Genomic DNA, 21,605 nt, shown 5'->3' with positions numbered 1-21,605 from the left:
TTTGTTTCTTGTGTTGTTGATTTTAGCCATTCTGACAGGTGTGAGGTGGTATCTCATTGTGTGGTTTTGATGTGCATTTCCCTGATAATGAATGATGTTGAGCCTCTTTCCATGGATCTGTTGGCCATCTGTTTGGAGAAATGTCTGTTTATGTCTTCCACCCATTTTTTAAAGTTGGATTATTTGTCTGTGTGTTGAGTTCTATAAGTTCTTTATATATTTTGGATACTAACCATTTATTGGATTTATCGCTTGTACTTATCTTCTCACTTTCAGGAGGTTTTCTTTTTATTTTGTTGATGGTTTCCTTTGCTGAGCAGAAGCTTTTTATTTTGATGTTGTACATTTTATTTTGTTGAATTTGTTGAGACTTGTCTTGTGGCCTGATCATGTGATCTGTTCTGGGGAAAGTTCTGTGTGCACTTGAAAAGAATGTGTGTTCTGCTGTTTTTGAGATGAAACGTTCTGAATATATCTGTTAGATCTATCTGGCTCAATATGTCATTCAAAGCCACTCTTTCCTTCTTGATTTTCAATTTGGATGATCTATCCATTGATGTAAGTGGGGTGTTAAAGTTCCCTATTCTTACTGTATTAGTCTTACTTCCTTCCTTTATATTGTTATTGGCTGCTTTATGTATCTGGGTATTCCCATGTTGGGTGCATAAATATTGAGAATTATTATATCCTTTTATTGGATTGTTACCCTTTACACTTATATGATGTCTTTTTTCGTCTCTTGTTACTGTCTTTGTGTTTAAAGTGTATTTTGTCTGATATAAATATCGCTACCCTAGCTCTCTCTTCACTGCCATTTGCATGGGAGATGTTCTTCCATCCCTTCACTTTTGATGTGCAGCTGTCTTTAGGTCTGAAATGAGTCTCTTGTAGGCAGCATAGAGATGGGTCTTGCTTTTTTATCCATTCCGTCACCCTCTGTCTTTTGATTGGAGCATTTAGTCCATTTACATTCCACGTCATTATTGCTAGGTGTGTGCTAATTGCCATTTCATTGCTTGTTTTGTAATTGTTGTAGTTCTTCTTTGTTCCTTCTCTTGTTTTCTCTCAGGGCTTGCTAGCTTTCCTTAGTGCTATACTTAGGTTCCTTGATCTTTATTTATTTATTGATTGATTGATTTGTGGTTATCATTAGGTTTATATATAACATCTTATACGTTGATGGCCATTTAAGTTTATATCCATTCTTTTCTCTCACCCACATTTTACGTATATGGTGTCATACTTTGCCTCCTTTTATTTTGTCAATCCCTTGACTGGGTTTTATAGATATACTTAATTTTACAGCTTTTGTAAAGCTTCCTACCTTTCCTACTCCTACTTAAGAGTCTTTCTTTTCTGTTCAAGGAGTCCCCTTCAACATTTCTCCTAAGGCTGCTTTCGTGGTGATACGTTGCTTTAACTTTTGTTTGTCTGGGAAACTCTGTCTCTCCTTCTGTTCTGAATGACAGTCTTGCTGGATAGAGTATTCTTGGCTGCAGGTTGTTTTCCTTTCATCACTTTGAATATATCATGCCACTCTCTTCTGGCCTGCAGAGTTTCTGCTGAAAAATCCACTGCCAGTTTTATGGGGTTCTCCTTGTGGGTATCTGTTTTCTCTTGCTGCTTGTAAAATTCTCTCTTTATCACTATTTTTGCCATTGTTAATTACTGTGTATCTTGGTTTGGAGGTCCTTGGGTTGATCTTTTTGGGTAATCTCTGTGCCTCCTGGATCTGGATTTCTGTTTCCTTGCCCAGGTTAGGGACGTTTTCAGCTAATTGCTTCTTCAGATACATTCTCTGCCCCCTTCTATCTGTCTTCTCCTTCTGGGGTCCCTATAATGCAAATGTTATTACACGTGATGTAGTTGCTGAGTTCCCTTAGTCTGTTTTCATTTTTTATTATTATTTTTCCCTCACTTGCTCAGCTTGATTGCTTTCCATTACTCCATCCACCAGCTCACTGATTCATTCTTTTGCTTCTAGTGTACTACTTATTTCTTTTGCTTCTAGTGTACTATTTATTTCTTCTAGTGTATTTCTAATTTAAGTTATTGAGTTCTTCGTCTTCGATTTTTTTTTTTTATGTTTTCTATCTCATTGTTGAGGGTTCTACCAAGATCCTCTACTCTTTTCTCAAGTCCGGGGAGTATCTTTATGACCATTACTTTAAATTCTCTATCAAGTGTATTGATTGTCTCAGTTTTGTTTAGCTTTCTTGCTCTTTCCTAGAATGCAAAATTCCTTGGTCAAAAGGCCATATCATAGATTTCACATTAAAGAGCAAATAAGTACCTAAAGCATTGCATTTCAGAAGAAGTAGATGAGTGGGAACACCAGAAACTCTACTATTTCATGGTTTACTCCTAGCCCAGCATGTTTGTTATTGGTATGCTGGGTCTTAGATATTCTCTGGAAAGTCCTTCTTTGCCTGTTGATGAATCAGTAAATTGAGTTCACATTACAATCATCTTGGCTGTTGGTTTTTCTAATCAATGATTGCTCTATCTTGCCTCAACCTGAGACATTGACACACCTGGGGACCGTCAAGCTGAGTTTGAAGACCTCTCTCTCATTGCTTTTGGAGGGTTTGCCTAGGATTATAGCTTAGTGGGAAGATGGGGCTGTTTCATCCATATACACCTTGTACACACATTCAAGATTAAAGCTCTTATCAGCCCTTGTCTTGTGTTCAGTCCCAGGAAATAGATTCTGGGACAAGGAGGGTTTTGGTGGTGGTGGTGGTGGTGGTGGTGGTGGTGGTGGTGGTGGTGGTGGTGTGAGTTCTTAGGATCCACACTTGTAAGGAGGATGACGCAGAGGGAGAAGTTGGATTGTCATGCCCTTGCAATAAAGATCTCAGCGTGTGTCACAGGGCGCTCTGCAGCTCGTATGACTCTCAGAGTTGTCTCACTTTGAAGCAAGGAGGGTACACCTTTGGGACCCAGCCATGGTTACCTTGAGGGTGTGTGTGGGGGGGGTGGTATCACCTTGGGAAAGGCAGGTCTCTCTGGCTGAGAGCAGTTTCCAAAGACCCACTTAGCGGAGAGCCATCGGTTATCAACACAACCAGCAGTTGGCAGGGAAGGTGACCTCTGTCCTCACTTGATGTCAGGACATGTGCTGTGGCATCCACCAAGGCTCTTCTTGCAAATTCCTCAACAGCATGTTCCACTCCTTCATGTTCAGAAGATGGTTTTCACCATGAGTTTCCATTAGCTTCTTAAACTCCTTCAGTCAATCTGAGTATTCACACTTGGCTTGCGGTGGTTACTTCTGTATTCTGCCAACCTTTGCAAGTAAGTAGGGTGGCCGGCTCATCCACGTTTGCCCAGGGATGTCTCAGTTTGAACACTGGGACCCCTCCGTACTGGACAGACTGGGAGGATGGGTCATCCAATGGCAAGCCAGTCAGCCAGAATTCAGCAACCTGCCTTTCCGTTTCTTTACCACGTTCCTGTTACCACCTCCTTCTGAGACACAGCACAACCAGAGTTCTTTGAGGACCACAGCTCTCGGCTGCTGCTAGTGTCAGGTGCTTTCTCTCCTTCTTCTCACTGCTACTCATGGGGTGTCTTGAACTCTTTTTGACGTTTTCCCAGCACAGGTAAGCCTGAGGTCACAACAAAGCAGCATGGTACCAGCCAGCAGCAGTGACTGACAGGTTAAGATAACACCCTGATACGTCCACACAGTTCAGGTGGGGTTTTGCTGCCAAGTACAACTTGGAGTTTACAAAAATTTTCTGATTTCAAGGGCTTTTTGCATCTCAAAATCAAGGACGGGGGTGGGGGGTGGAGGTGGTTGCTGACTCCATCCCTTAGATCCCTGTTGTGGTTTGTAGCCTTGTACAACTGAATTGACAAGGGCAGGAGAGTGACGGACAGATGAGCGAGTAAATGACAGGTCCAGTGATTACAGGTAAACGGAGACAGGAAGGGGTAATGAAGCATGCTTACGATGTGCGAATTCGCCAACTCATCAGTGTACGGGTTCCTGATAATAAAGCAGACATAACCTCTTGGTCTTGTTCTGTGACTATAACTTGGATTATAAATTGTGTCTAAAGAGACTTACTTTCACGTCACTTACCGTTATAATAGTGGAGGCGTCATGGATACGAACATTGTTGCTGTGTGTGATCATTGGAACAAACTGGACATGACCTGGATCTCCCCTCCTAGCTTCTTTTCCTACCTCTGTGATCACACCCACTCTAGTGATTATTGGACCAGTGCCCTAGTGCATAGTTTCTAAACCTTGATGCTGCTGACATTTGAGACCGACTCCTCCTTCATGGTGGAAGGCTGGGTGGATGATTCTCTATGCTGGGGGACTGTCTTGTGCATCACAGGATATTTGAGGGCATCTCTGGTCTCTACCTGCTAGATGCCAGTAGTCCCTGCCCAACCATGAGGACCAAAAATGTCTCTAGACATTGCCTAATGACCCGTGTGGGGCAGAATCGCCAGTGGGTGAGAACAACGCCGCGACTGTTTTGAAAAGCGTCCTTTGAGCACGGGCCTTTAGACTTTCCTGTGCTGTTTTCCTTTGGCAGGTAGGGTTTCTTGCAGTAATACCGCTGTGGTAGGCATTGTGACTTAATCTCCTTTGACCTGTTTGTTCTTCTTTGTCAGTCACCAGGGGTCGTGAGCAGAAAGGATCCAATATGGGTCAAAGCGTTTCCATGCTGATACCTTAAACTCTATTTTCTGTGAATAAAAGGGGTGGACAAGAGAAAGGAAAATGATGATTTGGATCTCTGCGGCCTCGCAAGGGGGGAGTCGCCCGGTTGTTCAAATCCACATCCATACGATCTTAGTCTTGCCCGATAATGTCATGGTGAGTGGGCAGAAGAGATGACCGTGGCAGGTGGTTCTGTCATCCCGGCAGTGGGAGGTCAAGGGTCAACGTTGACAGCACGGCATTCCATTTCCACCAGAATCCGACATGAAATGCCAGGCTGGAAGATTGATTGCAGTTTCAAATGCCATCTGTGGGGCGGTGGGGGGGAGATGGACGGGGGGAAGGGTGTGGGAAATAACCTTTCTGGGACACTGACTGAACCTACGAATTTGTTGCTGGAAGCTTATCTTCAATAAAGCAAGATCCCTGTTTACGAAAGTCTACAGAATAGTAGTTTTTCTCCAGTGTGGTATTGTCTTGTGAATATGGCTTAACAAGTGGGACTATACTTCATATTCTAAAGCATGAAGAATAGATTTATAGGTTAATTGTTTCAAGGCATATGCTAATTTTGTGTAAATGTCAACAACTAAAATATGTATATATTCTTTTTTTTTTTTAAGATTTTATTTATTTGTCAGAGAGAGAGAGGGAGAGGGCGTGAGCCAGGGGGAGCAGCAGAGGGAGAGGGAGAAGCAGGCTCCCCGCTGAGCAGGGAGCCCGATGTGGGACTCGATCCCAGGACCCTGGGAGAGTGACCTGAGCCGAAGGCAAACGCCTCGCCGACTGAGCCACTCAGGTGTCCCTAAAGATATATATATTCTTGAGTAGATTCAAAGCTGAACTCCCCTGTAGGACTCTATTCCAGAGGCTGAAAATCTTTTCATGTAAAGTGTCCGACAGTCAATATTTCCAGCTTTGAAGCCAAACAATCACTTGCGCAGCTAGTGACGCCCGACCGTGTGGCGCGGACGCCGCCACAGATGATAAGGGAGTGCACGGATGTGGCTGTGTTCCCGCACACTTTCTTTGTGGACACTGAAATATCAATCTCATATACTCTCCATGTGCCACCAAGTATTCTTTCCCCAACCATTTAAACATGTGAGAAACATTCTTCCTGGGCTATAAAAACACAGAGGGGACAGTCGTACAAGCCAGCGTTTGCAAGCCCAGCTCTACTCAGAAAATATTTATTGAGAGCTTGCTGTGGCAGACACATGGCCCCTCCGCTCTTGATCCTTTGAGCCCGTGGGAAGGACAGAAACCAAGTAAGAAGAAACTTCCTAAATAGATTATTGCACAGAGTGATCAGTGGTATCGAGGGGAGACACGGTGCTAGGATGGTTAGCTGGGGAGGGACGGATTTGCTTGGTGTTGGTAACCCGGGGGGCTTCTCTGAGGTGGTGGCGAGTCTGCTGAGACCTGTAGGTGAGCAGGGGTCAGGCAGCGAGTGGAAAGAAGAGACCTGCAGGGGGAGAGATCCTCGAGGCAAGAAAGAGCTTGTTGCGCTGGAGGGTTTCAGCCAGTGCTCGGGCAGCGTCTGACTCTTCTTCCTTTGAACGAATTCACAGGATGAGTCCAGTGCCCCTCGTTCGTGTCTGCTGAGAGCCGCTTGCATCACACGTGTCTGCTGAGAGCCCGCACATGGTGGTCTCCAGAAGCTAACATCTCTGAAGTCAGCCGTCCAAGACGATCTTCAGTTGGCACCCGTGTGAGTACAGGAAGTACTCATGTAGTCCCTTCACTACGTTTCATTGTTGACAAAGTGTGTGCCTCCCCGTGACCACTGTTTAAGTCACATCTGAGTACTTGGTGAGCGTGAAAATGGTGTGTTGTGCGAGATCTCGCATTGCAGGGACAAGGTGAAAGCAGAGCCCACCCATCCCACGAAAGGTCATGTTTGCCAAGGGGAGATCCGTAGGGGGCACACGTGCTTTCTAGGCAAAGGCAGTACCACGGAGGAGGGCGGTGTGCATGGTCTGATTGCAGGAGCACGTGGTGTGTGTGTGGGGAACGTGAGCAGTATGGGGTGCAGAGTTTATCGATGGTTGAAGGCATTTCCTAGACCTTTGAGGTGACTCTAGGTGAATCGCCCAGGCTACAAACTAGTGGTGGGGAGCGTTCTGCTCATGGTTCTCCTGGTTGATCTCAACTGCTTTTCTGCTTCCGATGCCTGAGGGACAGATGGGTCCCTTCTGCAGGAGGAGCTCCTCCCCTGGTGGAGGTGAGTGAGGAGGGACAGGGCAGCTCCCTTCCTGCAGGAGGAGCTCCTCCCCCTGGTGGAGGTGAGTGAGGAGGGACAGGGCAGCTCCCTTCCTGCAGGAGGAGCTCCTCCCCCTGGTGGAGGTGAGTGAGGAGGGACGGGACAGCTCCCTTCCTGCAGGAGGAGCTCCTCCCCTGGTGGAGGTGAATGAGGAGGGACAGATGGGTCCCTTCCTGCAGGAGGAGCTCCTCCCCTGGTGGAGGTGAGTGAGGAGGGACAGATGGGTCCCTTCCTGCAGGAGGAGCTCCTCCCCCTGGTGGAGGTGAGTGAGGAGGGACAGGGCAGCTCCCTTCCTGCAGGAGGAGCTCCTCCCCTGGTGGAGGTGAGTGAGGAGGGACAGATGGGTCCCTTCTGCAGGAGGAGCTCCTCCCCTGGTGGAGGTGAGTGAGGAGGGACAGATGGGTCCCTTCCTGCAGGAGGAGCTCCTCCCCCTGGTGGAGGTGAGTGAGGAGGGACAGGGCAGCTCCCTTCCTGCAGGAGGAGCTCCTCCCCTGGTGGAGGTGAGTGAGGAGGGACAGATGGGTCCCTTCCTGCAGGAGGAGCTCCTCCCCTGGTGGAGGTGAGTGAGGAGGGACAGATGGGTCCCTTCCTGCAGGAGGAGCTCCTCCCCTGGTGGAGGTGAGTGAGGAGGGACAGGGCAGCTCCCTTCCTGCAGGAGGAGCTCCTCCCCTGGTGGAGGTGAGTGAGGAGGGACAGGGCAGCTCCCTTCCTGCAGGAGGAGCTCCTCCCCCTGGTGGAGGTGAGTGAGGAGGGACAGGGCAGCTCCCTTCCTGCAGGAGGAGCTCCTCCCCTGGTGGAGGTGAGTGAGGAGGGACAGGGCAGCTCCCTTCCCGCAGCAGGAGCTCCTCCCCTGGTGGAGGTGAGTGAGGAGGGACGGGACAGCTCCCTTCCTGCAGGAGGAGCTCCTCCCCTGGTGGAGGTGAGTGAGGAGGGACAGATGGGTCCCTTCCTGCAGGAGGAGCTCCTCCCCCTGGTGGAGGTGAGTGAGGAGGGACAGGGCAGCTCCCTTCCTGCAGGAGGAGCTCCTCCGCTGGTGGAGGTGAGTGAGGAGGGACAGGGCAGCTCCCTTCCTGCAGGAGGAGCTCCTCCCCTGGTGGAGGTGAGTGAGGAGGGACAGATGGGTCCCTTCTGCAGGAGGAGCTCCTCCCCCTGGTGGAGGTGAGTGAGGAGGGACAGATGGGTCCCTTCCTGCAGGAGGAGCTCCTCCCCTGGTGGAGGTGAGTGAGGAGGGACAGATGGGTCCCTTCTGCAGGAGGAGCTCCTCCCCCTGGTGGAGGTGAGTGAGGAGGGACAGGGCAACTCCCTTCCTGCAGGAGGAGCTCCTCCCCTGGTGGAGGTGAGTGAGGAGGGACAGATGGGTCCCTTCCTGCAGGAGGAGCTCCTCCCCTGGTGGAGGTGAGTGAGGAGGGACAGATGGGTCCCTTCTGCAGGAGGAGCTCCTCCCCCTGGTGGAGGTGAGTGAGGAGGGACGGGACAGCTCCCTTCCTGCAGGAGGAGCTCCTCCCCTGGTGGAGGTGAATGAGGAGGGACAGATGGGTCCCTTCTGCAGGAGGAGCTCCTCCCCTGGTGGAGGTGAGTGAGGAGGGACAGATGGGTCCCTTCTGCAGGAGGAGCTCCTCCCCCTGGTGGAGGTGAGTGAGGAGGGACAGATGGGTCCCTTCTGCAGGAGGAGCTCCTCCCCCTGGTGGAGGTGAGTGAGGAGGGACGGGACAGCTCCCTTCCTGCAGGAGGAGCTCCTCCCCTGGTGGAGGTGAATGAGGAGGGACAGATGGGTCCCTTCTGCAGGAGGAGCTCCTCCCCTGGTGGAGGTGAGTGAGGAGGGACAGATGGGTCCCTTCTGCAGGAGGAGCTCCTCCCCCTGGTGGAGGTGAGTGAGGAGGGACAGATGGGTCCCTTCTGCAGGAGGAGCTCCTCCGCTGGTGGAGGTGAGTGAGGAGGGACAGGGCAGCTTCTTCTGCCATTAAGATGTCCAGGTGGGCACTGTTGGGTGTTCAGAGCAGGTCACCATCCCCTGTGTCAGCAGGCTCAGAGTTGTGTGCACAGAGGTGCTTTCAGAGAAGATATGGGTTCCCGCTGGTGGGGAAGGCTCCCGAAGGCGGAACCATGTCATGGGGTCGGAGATCCTGGGATGTGGATCCCAGCATCTCCACCCGCTGACCTTGTGCCCTCAGGAAGTAGATAAAGCTCTCGGTGTCCCCGTTCCCTCTTGGAAAACGGCAGTGCAAAGGACAGGTTCCTAGGGTGACTGAAAGGTGAAGGATGATGTTGGGGAGACAAAGATGCGGATGACCAGGATGCTCCTGGCACCCAGGGCGATAGGCACTGGCGGGAGGGTGGCCGGCAGCGAGATTTAAGGATCTTCAAAACTCCAGTCTGGACGCTTGCGTTGCCGAGGGCCGGCGGGCAGTTCTCCATCAGGGCAATTTTTGCCCTCGGGGATGGGACTCTGGCAAGTGTCCAGGCATTTTTGGCCTCATGACTTTGGGGGAGCTTTGCTGCTGGCGTCCGGTGGGTGGAGGCTAGGGGTGCCGCTCAGCACCCTGCACAGCCCAGCCCCACCGCAGAGATCCACCCAGCCCCAAACCTCAACGGTGCCGAGCTGCAGAAACCCTGCTTGCTCACTTAATCTTCCCTTTCTTCCTGTAATATATTCAGTGGTCTTTTACTTTCAGGGATCTGCGTTAGAATAAGAATTAAAAAGAACAAAAAGAGAAAGACCTTTTAGGATTTTTTTTTCCCTCTTAAATGGAAACCCCACAGCAGAGGATTCTCCTACTAGAGGAAACATCTGTGGAGGCTTAAAGTCTTCACTTGTATTCATTCTTAATGCTTAACAGCTTAACAGATTCATTTTCTATTGTGATTTCTGTAACTTGTTCCTTAAAAGACCGTGCGTTCCTTTTCTCTGTCTCAGAAACAAATTTTTGGGAGGTTTTCAAGAAGAACTTATTTTCTAAACTTATCGTGAGTGCAGGAACCGGCTTTGAGTTCTGACATAGCTTTCAAAGCTGTAAGCACCTGCTAAGTAGAGTTTTATTTTTATTCCCCTAGAAAACAACTGTACGTTTTGCAGGGAAATACTTTGAATCCTTTGTGTGTGTGTGTGTGTGTGTGTGTGTGTGTGTGTGTGATTTTAGTCTAGAGGGGACATTGGCATTCTTTGGACCCAGCTAGAAGAGCTGAGAAAAAAAATTGACAGACCCAGTAGCTAATTAAAAGTATGCAGCTGAAAAAGCTCATGATTAATTCATGATAAACTAATACAGCATTCATTATTCTTTCTTAATGTTCTGATGCAAAGTGTGAGTCTTTCAGTGGGGACTAAAATATCTGTGCCTAAATACCTAATAACAATACCCATTATATCTCACCAACATAAAGCCATCCTCATGGGGTATTTCAATGTACTTCACAATTTAAAATTCAGGGTTCTTGAATACAGCATATGACACTTTTCCCCTCTCCTTAAGTGGACTGGTGATAATCAAGAAAATACTTTTATCTCTGATATTTCTCTTTTTTTTTTCCCCTCCAAAAAAAAAAAAAGATTAGTGCAATTAAAGTTTTCTTATGAAACAAAACAAAATAAAATTTCCTTTTTATGAGACTTCATATTATTTGGCAAGGCCTGCCCACAGTCTCTTGATTTACTCTGCTTAAATATATACTAGGAGAGTAATGTTTTAATCCTTTGGTGACAATGAAAAGATGTTTCCAGGAGACTGTAAGTCCTTAGTGAGGATACTTTGTGGCAGCAAATACCCATGGTAATAAGCGCATTTGGGGGTCAAGATCCTGCCAACCGGGAAAGTTATGGTTAACTCTGTCGTGTGTGTCTGAGAAAGTGAACAAGGGGAGGCTCCTGATCAGACACATGTTGAGAGAAAATAAAGCCGTCTGCAGATTGTACCGTTGACCGAGTGGATCCTTGACAGTGGGGCACGTTGGTGTCACGTGCGTCCTGATGGGAGGTGACAGGAACACCAAATCATGAGTGTAATGTCCCTGCTGGAAGCCTTCCACTGGAATCTGTTCACAAGGAAGTGAATCGACGAATGCAGAATGTAGCACATTGTAAGAGACAGTTGACCTGGATTCTTCCAAAATAGTCAGTGTCACGGGGTGGAAAGGAAGGTCAGGGACTATTCCTGATTTAGAGAAATGAAGGAACAGAACAGCGGTCCCCAAATGTGGAACGGGGGAAAAAGGAACCCAGAGCCAGAGTTAATTTGGGGCCTGTGTCGTCGGTGGGTTGACTGATACTGCATTGTTTGTCTGCACGGTTGGTATTAAGGTGTCGTGGTTATGGAGGCGATGTCCTGTTTCTAGGAGACCCACGCCCGGCTCTTGAGAGGGTCACGCTTCTGATCCCTGCAGCTTTCCATGAAACATCATGATACACCAATACAAATACATTTCTCATCCTTTCTTCGGATACGGAGAAAAGGTATGCGAGGATGTACAGGTGTGTATATGCACGTGTATCTGTGTGGAGAGACAGAAAGCAAAGCAACCATTGCAAAATGTAAGCAGTCAGTAAACCTAAGTGAAGGACTATACTGGAGTTCGCTTTTCTTTTCAACCGTTTCGCGAGTTTGGAAGTTTGCAAGAATAAGTATTGGGCAAAATACGTACGGAGCGTTATTGTCCTTCTCCTGCTTGAGGAGGGGTTTCGGTTCCACTGACTGTGTAGTTTCAGGTTTTTGTGCAGGACTGGTGTGTCAGACGCACGTGTTGTGTGCCCCCCTCCATCTGCATGGGGGAGGCCTATGCCTGCCGCGATGCTCAGTGTATCCTGGTCCCTTTTGCGATGGACGGGTCATCATGCCGTGTGGTTGTGAGCTATACTTGGCAAAACCTCCTCCCTGCGACTCTGAAGATGATGAATCCCTGTGTCTTTGTTGGGTAGTGTTTGCAGAATAACCGTGGACCCCGTCACCTCGATTTTCCATGTGGCTTGTTGACATGGTATCGAGCGCTGAGTGGGTTCTTGTCAAGAGGTGCATTCACAACATGTTGTTGGTAATTCCTGGGCCACCTTGCAAACTTACCCTACTCCTGCTTCCTTTTCCCTGAGAGGGTCCCCAGGAGAGCTTGATCACGATGGAATACCGTCACGGGAGCTGACTCAGGATGCATACCAACAGTGGTGTGGTATAGACCTCCCATTGTGCATTTGTGTTTGCGTGGTTTGCTGAAGCAGGCTTAGCTCAGGTGCCCTCTGGGTCTGTGGGTGTTTGCATCAGAGCACGAATATCACAGCCTGTCTTGCTTCTTTTGACAAGCACAGTCTGGCTTCAGAATTTAGAACAATAATTTTACTGTCCATTAAAAAAAAAGACGCAGGTCATAATACCTAAGGAATAAAGCATTCCATTTTAAGAAGGCATCTACAGACACACTCGAGCCAAACGCTTAGTTTGCGACCTTGACATCCATTCTACTGAAAACATGTAGGACGCTGGGCCCCATAGGCCGTGCTTGGCGCCCTGTTCCCGTTGGAAGCGTAAGGAAGGCTCCCCTGGGAGCCTCATCAGGCCTGGGGGGCGTGGTCCGAGTTGGTCCCACCCACGTCTAGCAGAGCAACTCTGAGTTTCACGTACGTTGGACTTTCCTGTGGGCAGAAGATGCTGTGAGTAAACTCAGTGGCAACTCCTGATTTATCTGTCTGTCCTGTTTTATAACCGAGGACCACGGACGCTGACCCGTGTTTGTGATGGTTGAGATAAAGGTGAGATGGGTCTACCCGTGGTCTCGGCTGGGTCTTAGCCATGGTTCAGTGAGAGCAGCAAGACCGTCTGGCCGTGGGGACTGAGAACAACAGCAGAGACACATGTGTTACACTGGAAGACAGGACGTTTAGATGCGGAGGGTTCTCATGCAAAAAGATCAGCCACTGTTTGCATTGTCCCCACGGGCCCCTCGTCTGTCCATCCATACATCTGTCCATCCATGCCGCCACATACAGGCACGCCTTGGGCTCAGCTGTCTTGCGGGGACGCGTGTGCAACACATCAGCGACCTAACGGACTATGTTCATCTACTAGCAGCCAGACGCATTTTCTCAAAACCCAGGCGTGATGCTCCGCCTGGCCCTGCTGGGGCTCTCTGGTGGCTCCCTGTTGGAAAGGAGATGGAATTCTGGAACCAGGGCTGGCAGGAGCTCCACTGGGGGACTCCTCCCAACCATGGCCCCCTTGCAGTCTCTGCCCGTGCAGACACATTGCATTATAAAGCTCTCCCACGGGCCGGGCGCTCTTCCCCCCCACCCCCCGGGGGCTCCCCCACCAGCCGACTTCTCCTGGCTCGAGGCCTCCAGCTAGGTGAGGCCCCCTCCCCGCTCCCGACTCTCGTGCCCCGTGTGGAGTGTTACTCTGTCACGGATGGGATCATCGATCCAGTCCTGATGCTTTGAGTCACCTCTGTCTTGCAGACCCACCGCATGCTCTATGGGGGCAGGAAACACACGGTGCTCCCTACGATGTTCCAATAACACAGAGAGCCTTGTAGCTGTGTAGTAAGTGTTGAAAGCATGAACGAAAAAAAGATGCCTCCAATGTCTTATTAATGGTAAATTACGTTCCTTGGATTTTAGTCAAACAAGGTTACTTGCAAAAAAGAAAAAAAAAAAAATCACCTTTCTGATAGAATTTGGCCTCTCACGTACCCCAGTGTAGAGAACGATCTTTAGCTCTGGGGTGCCTCGAGCTGTGTCTTTGCCAAATATGAGGGAGGCTGGCCTTCGTTAAAGATGATCTCCAATTAACCCGTGCGGGTTCCTTACGGGAGACAAAGCATCTCATTCCTGGAAGAAGCATGTGCTTTTCTTTGTACTTTATACACAGAAACAACATCTTAAAATCAGGTCCCTGAATTTTCTACCACATTCCACCACATGTGCTTTCGTCGTGTAGCTCACAATATCGAAGAAGAAAGACAGTCCCTTCATCTACGCTACATGTGGGGTGTTGTACTGATTAGGATTCTTTTTCCTTTAAAAAGCTTCTATTAGTAAACTTTTCATTTAATGAGTGAGTTCTGTACAAACGACCATGCAGTTCCAGGTATGAAATACGAGATTATTTGAAGTCAGGAAATAATCCATACCATACCTTCATATTTGTTTAAGATGTCAGGAGACAGTAATAAAATGCCTGTAATTAGATTGATTTTATAATGTGGAGGCACAGCCTTATAATTTTAAAACCATAATGGGTCGATGGTGAGTGGTTAGCATGATACTATTGAAACCTGTTCTGCGGTGATACTTTAGTACTCCTGTGCTACCTTATATCTGTATTTTATTAAAATCAACTCTGGATTTGATGACAAGACGGAAATTTACCATCGAATATCATGTTTTCCTATTATCCTTCTTTTGTAACCTAAGATGTGTGTTGTTTCTTTGAATTCTACATTTTTAAAAATTTTTTTAAAACATTGGGCGCCTGGGTGGCTCAGTCGGTTGAGCGACTGCCTTCGGCTCGGATCATGATCCTGGAGTCCCAGGATCGAGTCCCGCATCGGGCCCCCTGCTCGGCGGGGAGTCTGCTTCTCCCTCTGACCCTCCCCCCTCTCATGTGCTCTCTCTCTCTCTCTCATTCTCGCTCTCAAATAAATAAATAAAATATAAAAAAAATTTTTTAAACATTTTTTACTCATTTATTTGAGAAAGAGAGATAGATAGAGGAAGAGAAGCAGGGTCCCCACCAAGCAGGGAGCCCAATGCGGGGCTCGATCCCAGGACCCTGGGACCATGACCTGAGCCGAAGGGAGACGCTTCACCGACTGAGCCACCCGGGCATCTCCTCAGTTCTATGTTTTTATAACCGTAGTTTAGTCTGTGGGGGAATCCTGAGATGTTTACAGTCTGTTTCCAGAGCCTGAGGGGATTTGCAGAGTGTGTTTAATTATGTAACGTTTCCTGCTACATGAATGGGGAGCGAGCTGATTTCAGTTATCTGTAAGGTTGGTGTATTTCAAGATCTCTCATTCGGGTTGGGGGTTGATGAAGTGCACGGTTCATGTATATTTATATATTTACAATAGCGGCTCACATGTCATTTCCTTGATTACTTACGTACGTTCTTTGCTTTCAGAAATAAGCATCAGACTCGTTCTTCTGAGGGGGAAAGAAAAAACATGGACTCCAGAGTACATTTGCCTCTAAGGGACATTTCTCTTTGCTCAAAATGGGAAATGGCCTCACCACATCCTTGGCTTTTAGAGACGTTAGTATGCCAGTGCAGAGAGAAGCGTGTTAAGCACATTTAATAATGCTGAACATGATATGGACAGCTAAAAGCACGTGTGATTTTTCTCTTCAGATTTATTTCACATTTCAAGTATCAGAGAACTTTGTGAGCTTTTTTTTTTTCTGAGAATACTGGTCTTTACTTTATTTGAAATATCATTCTAGGTCACCTTCATTAGGAATGTCAAAAACTGAATTAGTCCCCACCATCCTGTTTTCTTGTGACTCATTTGACAATGGGTACTTTTGTGACATTTTTTGTGGTCCGTGTTCTTTCATAATAGTGAAAAGCCTGCAGGAGGTATGAGGTCATTCCCTCATTAAGAGAACTTTTTGTCAAACTAGCAGGACATGTCGAGGTTGTATAAAGGAACTCTAGACTCTTACCTTGAATCATCTTATGGCGTGTGTGATGTGGAAGAAGACATGTTTCAGCTTTCCCTGCCTCATCGGTGGGATCGACACCCTCACGCTCTCTCTTTCTCTCTCACGCGCGTACCCGGAGACGATTCGGGGGCAGAGTTACGGTGCAGTGAGTCATTACTATAAGTGCAGACGGTAGGCATCAGCCCCTTCACGTGCTGGGCAGGATGTCACTTTGCATCCGGTCTGCATTCCGGCTGTGCTGCGGGAGGATTTCCTTCTGTCCTCTCCATCCGTGCCATTCTTCCCAGTGCATTCTTCTAGGGAGCCATCTCCCCGCGAGGCGCTGGCCCTCCGTGGCTTCTGTGTGTGTTTGGGCGGGTCCCCCGCCGCTCAAGGGCGCTGCCCTGGAGGCTTGGCACCCTGATCTTGGGACACTGATTTAGATGCTTCCCGACCCGCTGTATGGGCTGCAGGGCCGTGGACCCACCCACGATGTCAGATGAGAACAGTTTTGAGACATGAACTTGAGCCCTCCCCGCACTCTGGGCTTGTGGTGTTGTGGGCAAGGACGGACCCCATGAAGTCATGACCACCGGTGGGGTGTTCTTAACGTGCCCCGTTCAAATCCACAGTGTTCCCACCCCGATCTGAAACAGTTTTGTCTGTGCCTTTGATCTCTTTCCCTCTCCTCTTCACACACTTTGGTAGTGGTTTTCTTTTCTTTTCTTTTTTTTTTTTCCAGCTAAACATATCGAAAAAATTGCAACAAAGAAAGGAGTCTGCAAAGCTTCACATACAAGGATGTAGACCCATATGGTTTTAGACCTTTAGCTTCTTGAGACACTGCGCTGTTATCATCAGAGCCTTCTTCCACGAGGGAAGAACTCCAGAGATGAGAAATCTGTTAATTCAGTTCTCTAGCAATGAGTATTTATTAAGCATTGACCACGTGCTTGGGCTAAAAGAATAAGCACTTAAAAAGATTTCTCTAAAAAGAGAATCTTTTTTTTTTTTTTAATGATGGCATGACAAGGACCAGCTGCACAGTTTTTGACGGAACATCCTGATTTAAAAATCAGAACTCATCACACTGAAGTTGTCTCAATTAGGGTCTCTTCAGGCCAACTGCATGCACAGGTTCATTGTCTTTTTATTCTCGTTAGTGCAAATCATCGTATTTGAGCAGTTTTGTAAATTTAATTGTGACATTTGATCCTTTGGCACAAAGGCAATATGATTAAGTTGTATTCTGCAGGCTTTTTTTTCTGACTATAAAAATAAGTAGAATATTTGATAAATGCAAGAATGTATTTGAAAACCGGGGCACCTGGGGGGCTCAGTCATTAAGCATCTGCCTTCGGCTCAGGTCATGGTCCCAGGGTCCTGGGATCGAGCCCTGCATCGGGCTCCCTGCTCCGCGGGAAGCCTGCTTCTCCCTCTCCCACTCCCCCTGCTTGTGTTCCCTCTCTTGCTATGTCTCTCTCTGTCAGATAAATAAAATCTTAAAAAAAAAATTATTTCAAAACTGTGTGAAAACGTCTGGTCATCCCACGCCTTCAAAACTGATTATAAATGAAGTTACGTCCTGTTTCCTTCCAATTACATACATGTATCTCTACACACAGATACACCTCTAAACACATACATATCCATGTAGAGATGTGAATCGTTTCTTTTTTAAATTTGTGATCATGCTGTCTTAATATCAGGTTCTGCCTTTTCCACACGAAAATTACACCGTGAACCTTTGTGCATGACAAAAATAGTCTTCAAAACTCAAGAATTTTCAGGGCTGCATAATACTTTATTATGTAATTTATTTACCTTTCCCCAGTGCTTGTAGGTTCACAGATTTCTAATGTTGGCAGGAATGAGTTGGTAAGTGGCTTGTGTGTATCCCTCGGTATTTTCGTGGGATAAATTCCTAGAGGGCCACCTGGGTGGCTCAGTCAGTTAAGCATCTGCCTTCGGTTCGGGTCGTGATCCCGGGGTCCTGGGATCGAGTCCTGGGTCGGGCTCCCTGCTCATCAGGGAGTCTGCTTCTCCTTCTGCTCCCCACTCATGCGCTTTCTCACTATCTCTGTCTCTGTCTCGATTAAAAAAAAAAAAAAAAAAAGATAAGTTCCTAGAAACGGAAATGCTGGTCCAAGACTTTGAAAATGTTGAGATACGTGATTGTCCAACGTGCTCCCGAAAGTCTGTCCGAGTTTTGCATTTGCACGACCAGTGAGCAAGAGTCCCCACGACGCCTCCTCTTTTGCATGAGACAGTGTTAGCACAACCAAATTTGGTAGGTCGCAAGCAATATTTTCCTTGTGTGTTCATCTTAATTTTCGATTCCTGATGAGACTGGGTATTTTTCGTGTTTCTGTTAGTTTTATAATTGGTTTCTTGTTCGTTGTTTGACATTTTTTTAGTGAGGATGTTGCTTGTTACCGTCTTCCCGCCCACCCTGCCTACCCTCCTGCTTTTTTCTTAGCCGAGGGCTTATGTTATCTGTCTCCATTCCAACCCGATGGGTAATAATGGCCTATCTCCTTTGAACTACTCTGTGGCTGCTCACAGTGTTTCTCACCCCACATTCTTCTCGAGGGTAGTTTCTGGTGCGTCTTGTTGCAGATAACACTATTGGGCTTGGACACGTGTGGTGCCTTGACCTCACGGAAAGAGAAAAGAGAAAGACCCTATTTGGGGTCACTTTCCCATAAAACAGAGTCTTGAGCTAATATGTGATCCTGCAGGCTCGCCCAGTGAAGAGGGGTGAATTCCGTGCTCTGGGAGGTAGCTTCCGTCCGGTTGAATTACGTTGGGAGTAAAGAGTGATTTTTTGCTGCCTCAGCACCAGCTTCCCAATTTCACGGTAAAAGAGAGAACGGGGATTTAATTGTTGCAGTTATTATTAATCATGTTTTGCTGCCCCCCCCCCCCAAGATACATGTGACATTTCTACCCAGTTGTTGTTTGGGGATGTCGGTGAAGAGAGTGTAACATTCAGAAAGGCGGGCAATTGGGAGTGAATGCTCTTGCCCTACACCAAGTGGCAGGTTCCTTGGAAGTGGAGGCCAGCTGCCTGAGTTGCAAACAGTAGGTGCTGGTTGTGTGCACGGGCTCTGTTCCTGGGCGCACACAGCTGGGGCCCCCGTGGTTTGGCCGGTGTGCAACTCCAGGTTGGAAATCATTTTGCCTTTGGATTCGGGGACCATTATCAGATACCATGCAGTGTGGCTGTTGAAACACCAAAGCCACTCTGAGTCTTTCTGCTGCTGGATGTCAGGCACCCCCCCTTTTGATGCACATTTGACCTTTCCTTTGCCCTCTGTGTCCTAAGATTCGACGACGACGGGCTTTTCCTCTGGGTCTGTCTTCACTCGGGATGTTGGACATGTGGTCGTCAGTTCAACATGGACATTCACATCTTCTAATGTCTGAGACTCTGTCTTGTGTTACCGCTTTGGTAATTTATCCTGTACATGCTTTCTCTTTCTTTTTTTCCGCCAGTTGGATCCCTCTTGGGATGTCCCGGTTTCATATCTTCTCCCCTGTTACCAATCACCTCGCTGTTTTGTTCCATCTTCCTTTGAAATACCCTCAACTTACTGTTCCCGGCTGAATTATTTCGTCTGTCATATGTTGCATTTCCAAAACTTGTGTTTTGTTCTCTAAATGTGCTTTTTGCAAAGCATCTTTTATTTGTCTTCTTATTGATTGATGGATTGGTTGATTGATGGTTTTAAGTTTTTTTGGGGGGGGTCCTTTTGTCTCATGTTAGAGACCCTCATGTTAGAGACCCTCATGTTAGAGACCCTTTGCAACGGTATTCTGGTCCTTTGCCTGTGTTTATAGAGAACAGGGAGGTTGTGCAAAGCTGAGGGGAATATGTGTGCTAATTGGGACGCTTACATAGGTCTTGCCGGTCGGAGACCTGGCCTTGACATCCATGACCTGCGGCTATCAGCGGCTGTTGTCTGGGATGGCCCAGTCTCTGCAGAGAGGAACCCAGAGAATGAGGACCGGCAGGAGGAAGCCCCTGGCCGTGTGGGGCGGGGTGGCCCACCCCGTTTCAGTACCACGGGCGCCTCTGCGGGCACTCGGGTTTCACGCCCTCCTGGAGCCTTACTCAGAGACCCTTCCAGCGTCTGCCTGCCACGCTCCAGGAACCCATCTGCCTTCATCTACATGGGTTACTAGATACTTAACATTTCCTTATTGCAGTTTTAACTGGTATGTAGAGGCCATTGATGACGATGCATGTGCCACCTTAGCCTAAAAACTCTCACTGGCTGCCTCCCCGTCTGTACAACAGCAATATCTGTGGCCTCCTTGACAGTGAGAAAGTTGAGCCTCAAAATGGTTAGGAAATTTCCTGAGAGCCACACAGGAAATGCATTAAAACTGAGGCTGGAACCGGCTTATTCTGGCTCCAAACTTCACGTTTTACCAGTTTTCATCTATGGTATCTGTTTGGGCCGTACGACAGGGCTGATACTCATTCCGGAGCTACATGATGGGCGTTTCAAATGTTTTGTCCTCATACTTTGATTAAAAGATCTTGTCCCATTTATTAATTATTGAGCCTGGGTGGCTCAGTCGGTTAAGCATCCGACGCTTGGTTTCCGCTCAGGGTTGTGGGATGGAGCCCCACGTCCAGCCTCACATCAGGCTCCATGATGAGCGTGGAGCCTGCTTGAGATACTCTTTCCCTCTCCCTCTGCGCCTTCCACTCCCCCATGCCCTCTCTCTCTCAAAAAAAAAAAAAATCTCGTCCCATTTATCAATAATTAAAGCTTTTCCATAATGATAATAATAATAGTAATAATAGCTTAATCCAGAAGCATTAAAGAAAAGGCATGGGTGTCTCCGTGTTCAATAAAATCTATATCCTAAGTTGAAGGAAGTGCTAACCCAAGTTATGCTGAAAAACTGTGTTGTGACTTTACTTATTATTTGATAGATCACACAGACCCCATGGCTATCAGAGAAAATAATTTATTCGTTTAGGTTTGGCAAGCAAATTGATAGTCTTTTCCCGTAATCCATTTTGAGAGCTTACAAATTTTATTAAAAATTACACCGGTCCCCTCCTGTAGAGGAAACATTTTTAAGAGGCGCTGATCGATTTTTCTGCATTGCTCAGGACATAACATTTTTATTCAGGAAACAACTAGCGTGCTGTTTTCATCTCCCCCTTTGCACTCCACACGTGAATTGTGTTGGCATTGTCTTCGAGCATTTCCAGGATGTACGGAAACCGTAAGGAGTGAGGCAGTTCTCACAACTGGAGGGTTGCACAATGTTGGTTATCTTTAGTGATTCAGTCAAGAAAGTCTCTGCTTATACTTTCAGGCAGAGGAAGGACTGGGTTTACAGCTTCCCTATTGCTTGAATTCATAAATACTAATTTTAAAATTTTCATGTTTCTAAATGATCTGAGAAAAAGGTCTTGTGGATAATGGTGAAAAAACAAACCCTAATTTAAGGTTTCACCATAGAGCACAGATGTAGTGCTTGACAGGAAAATTTAGAGCTTGAGCTATTTCAACGTTGTGTTCCCAGTTGGAGCTTTAGCAGAAGAAGGATCCATATGTACAACTGAACTTGCATATAAGAGAAGAATTATTTTCTAACTTGGGAAAGAATCCTTGATGTGATAACTTGGGGCAGGTCTGGGGTTACACGTACCTGTAAAAATCATGACCTTTGCACAGATCAGTGCATGACAGGTATTTCCTAAGTCCCACCCCATCCCAGGAGCTGAGTTCATTGTCTGGGAGAGCATAAGGAGAATGGTCTCCTGGCCCCTCGAAGTTCGTAGCACAGTGGGAAACACAGCCGTGAAGTTGATGCTCTTGGAGCCAACAGAGAGTTTGAAGTCCCCACTTCTGTGTTACAGTGAAGCTGGCTGTTGGCTCCACAATCCGGGGTGGGAGGGACCTCGTGTGTTAACTGTGCTTACAAGAGAGCGTAAATATGCATAAACAGAATGTGGGCATTTAGCTATTTCCCTCCATGGCGTGCTGAGTTTTCCTGATTCTTCA

At 47.4% G+C, this 21,605-nt stretch overlaps 1 protein-coding gene across 1 annotated transcript in view; it reads left to right on the top strand.

The window, feature by feature from the left end:
* Positions 1 to 21,605, top strand: part of STS (steroid sulfatase) — a 156,573-nt gene that overhangs the window by 32,983 nt on the left and 101,985 nt on the right. The window contains exon 2 of the mRNA XM_027607863.2: positions 6,259 to 6,398. The gene's annotated coding sequence lies outside the window, so the exon portion shown is untranslated. The remainder of the gene's footprint in view (positions 1 to 6,258; positions 6,399 to 21,605) is intronic.

Source organism: Zalophus californianus, chromosome X (assembly GCF_009762305.2).
Source record: "Zalophus californianus isolate mZalCal1 chromosome X, mZalCal1.pri.v2, whole genome shotgun sequence".
NCBI lineage: Eukaryota > Metazoa > Chordata > Mammalia > Carnivora > Otariidae > Zalophus > Zalophus californianus.
Note: the sequence above shows the minus strand (reverse complement) of the source record. Positions and strands in the feature narration are given on the sequence as shown.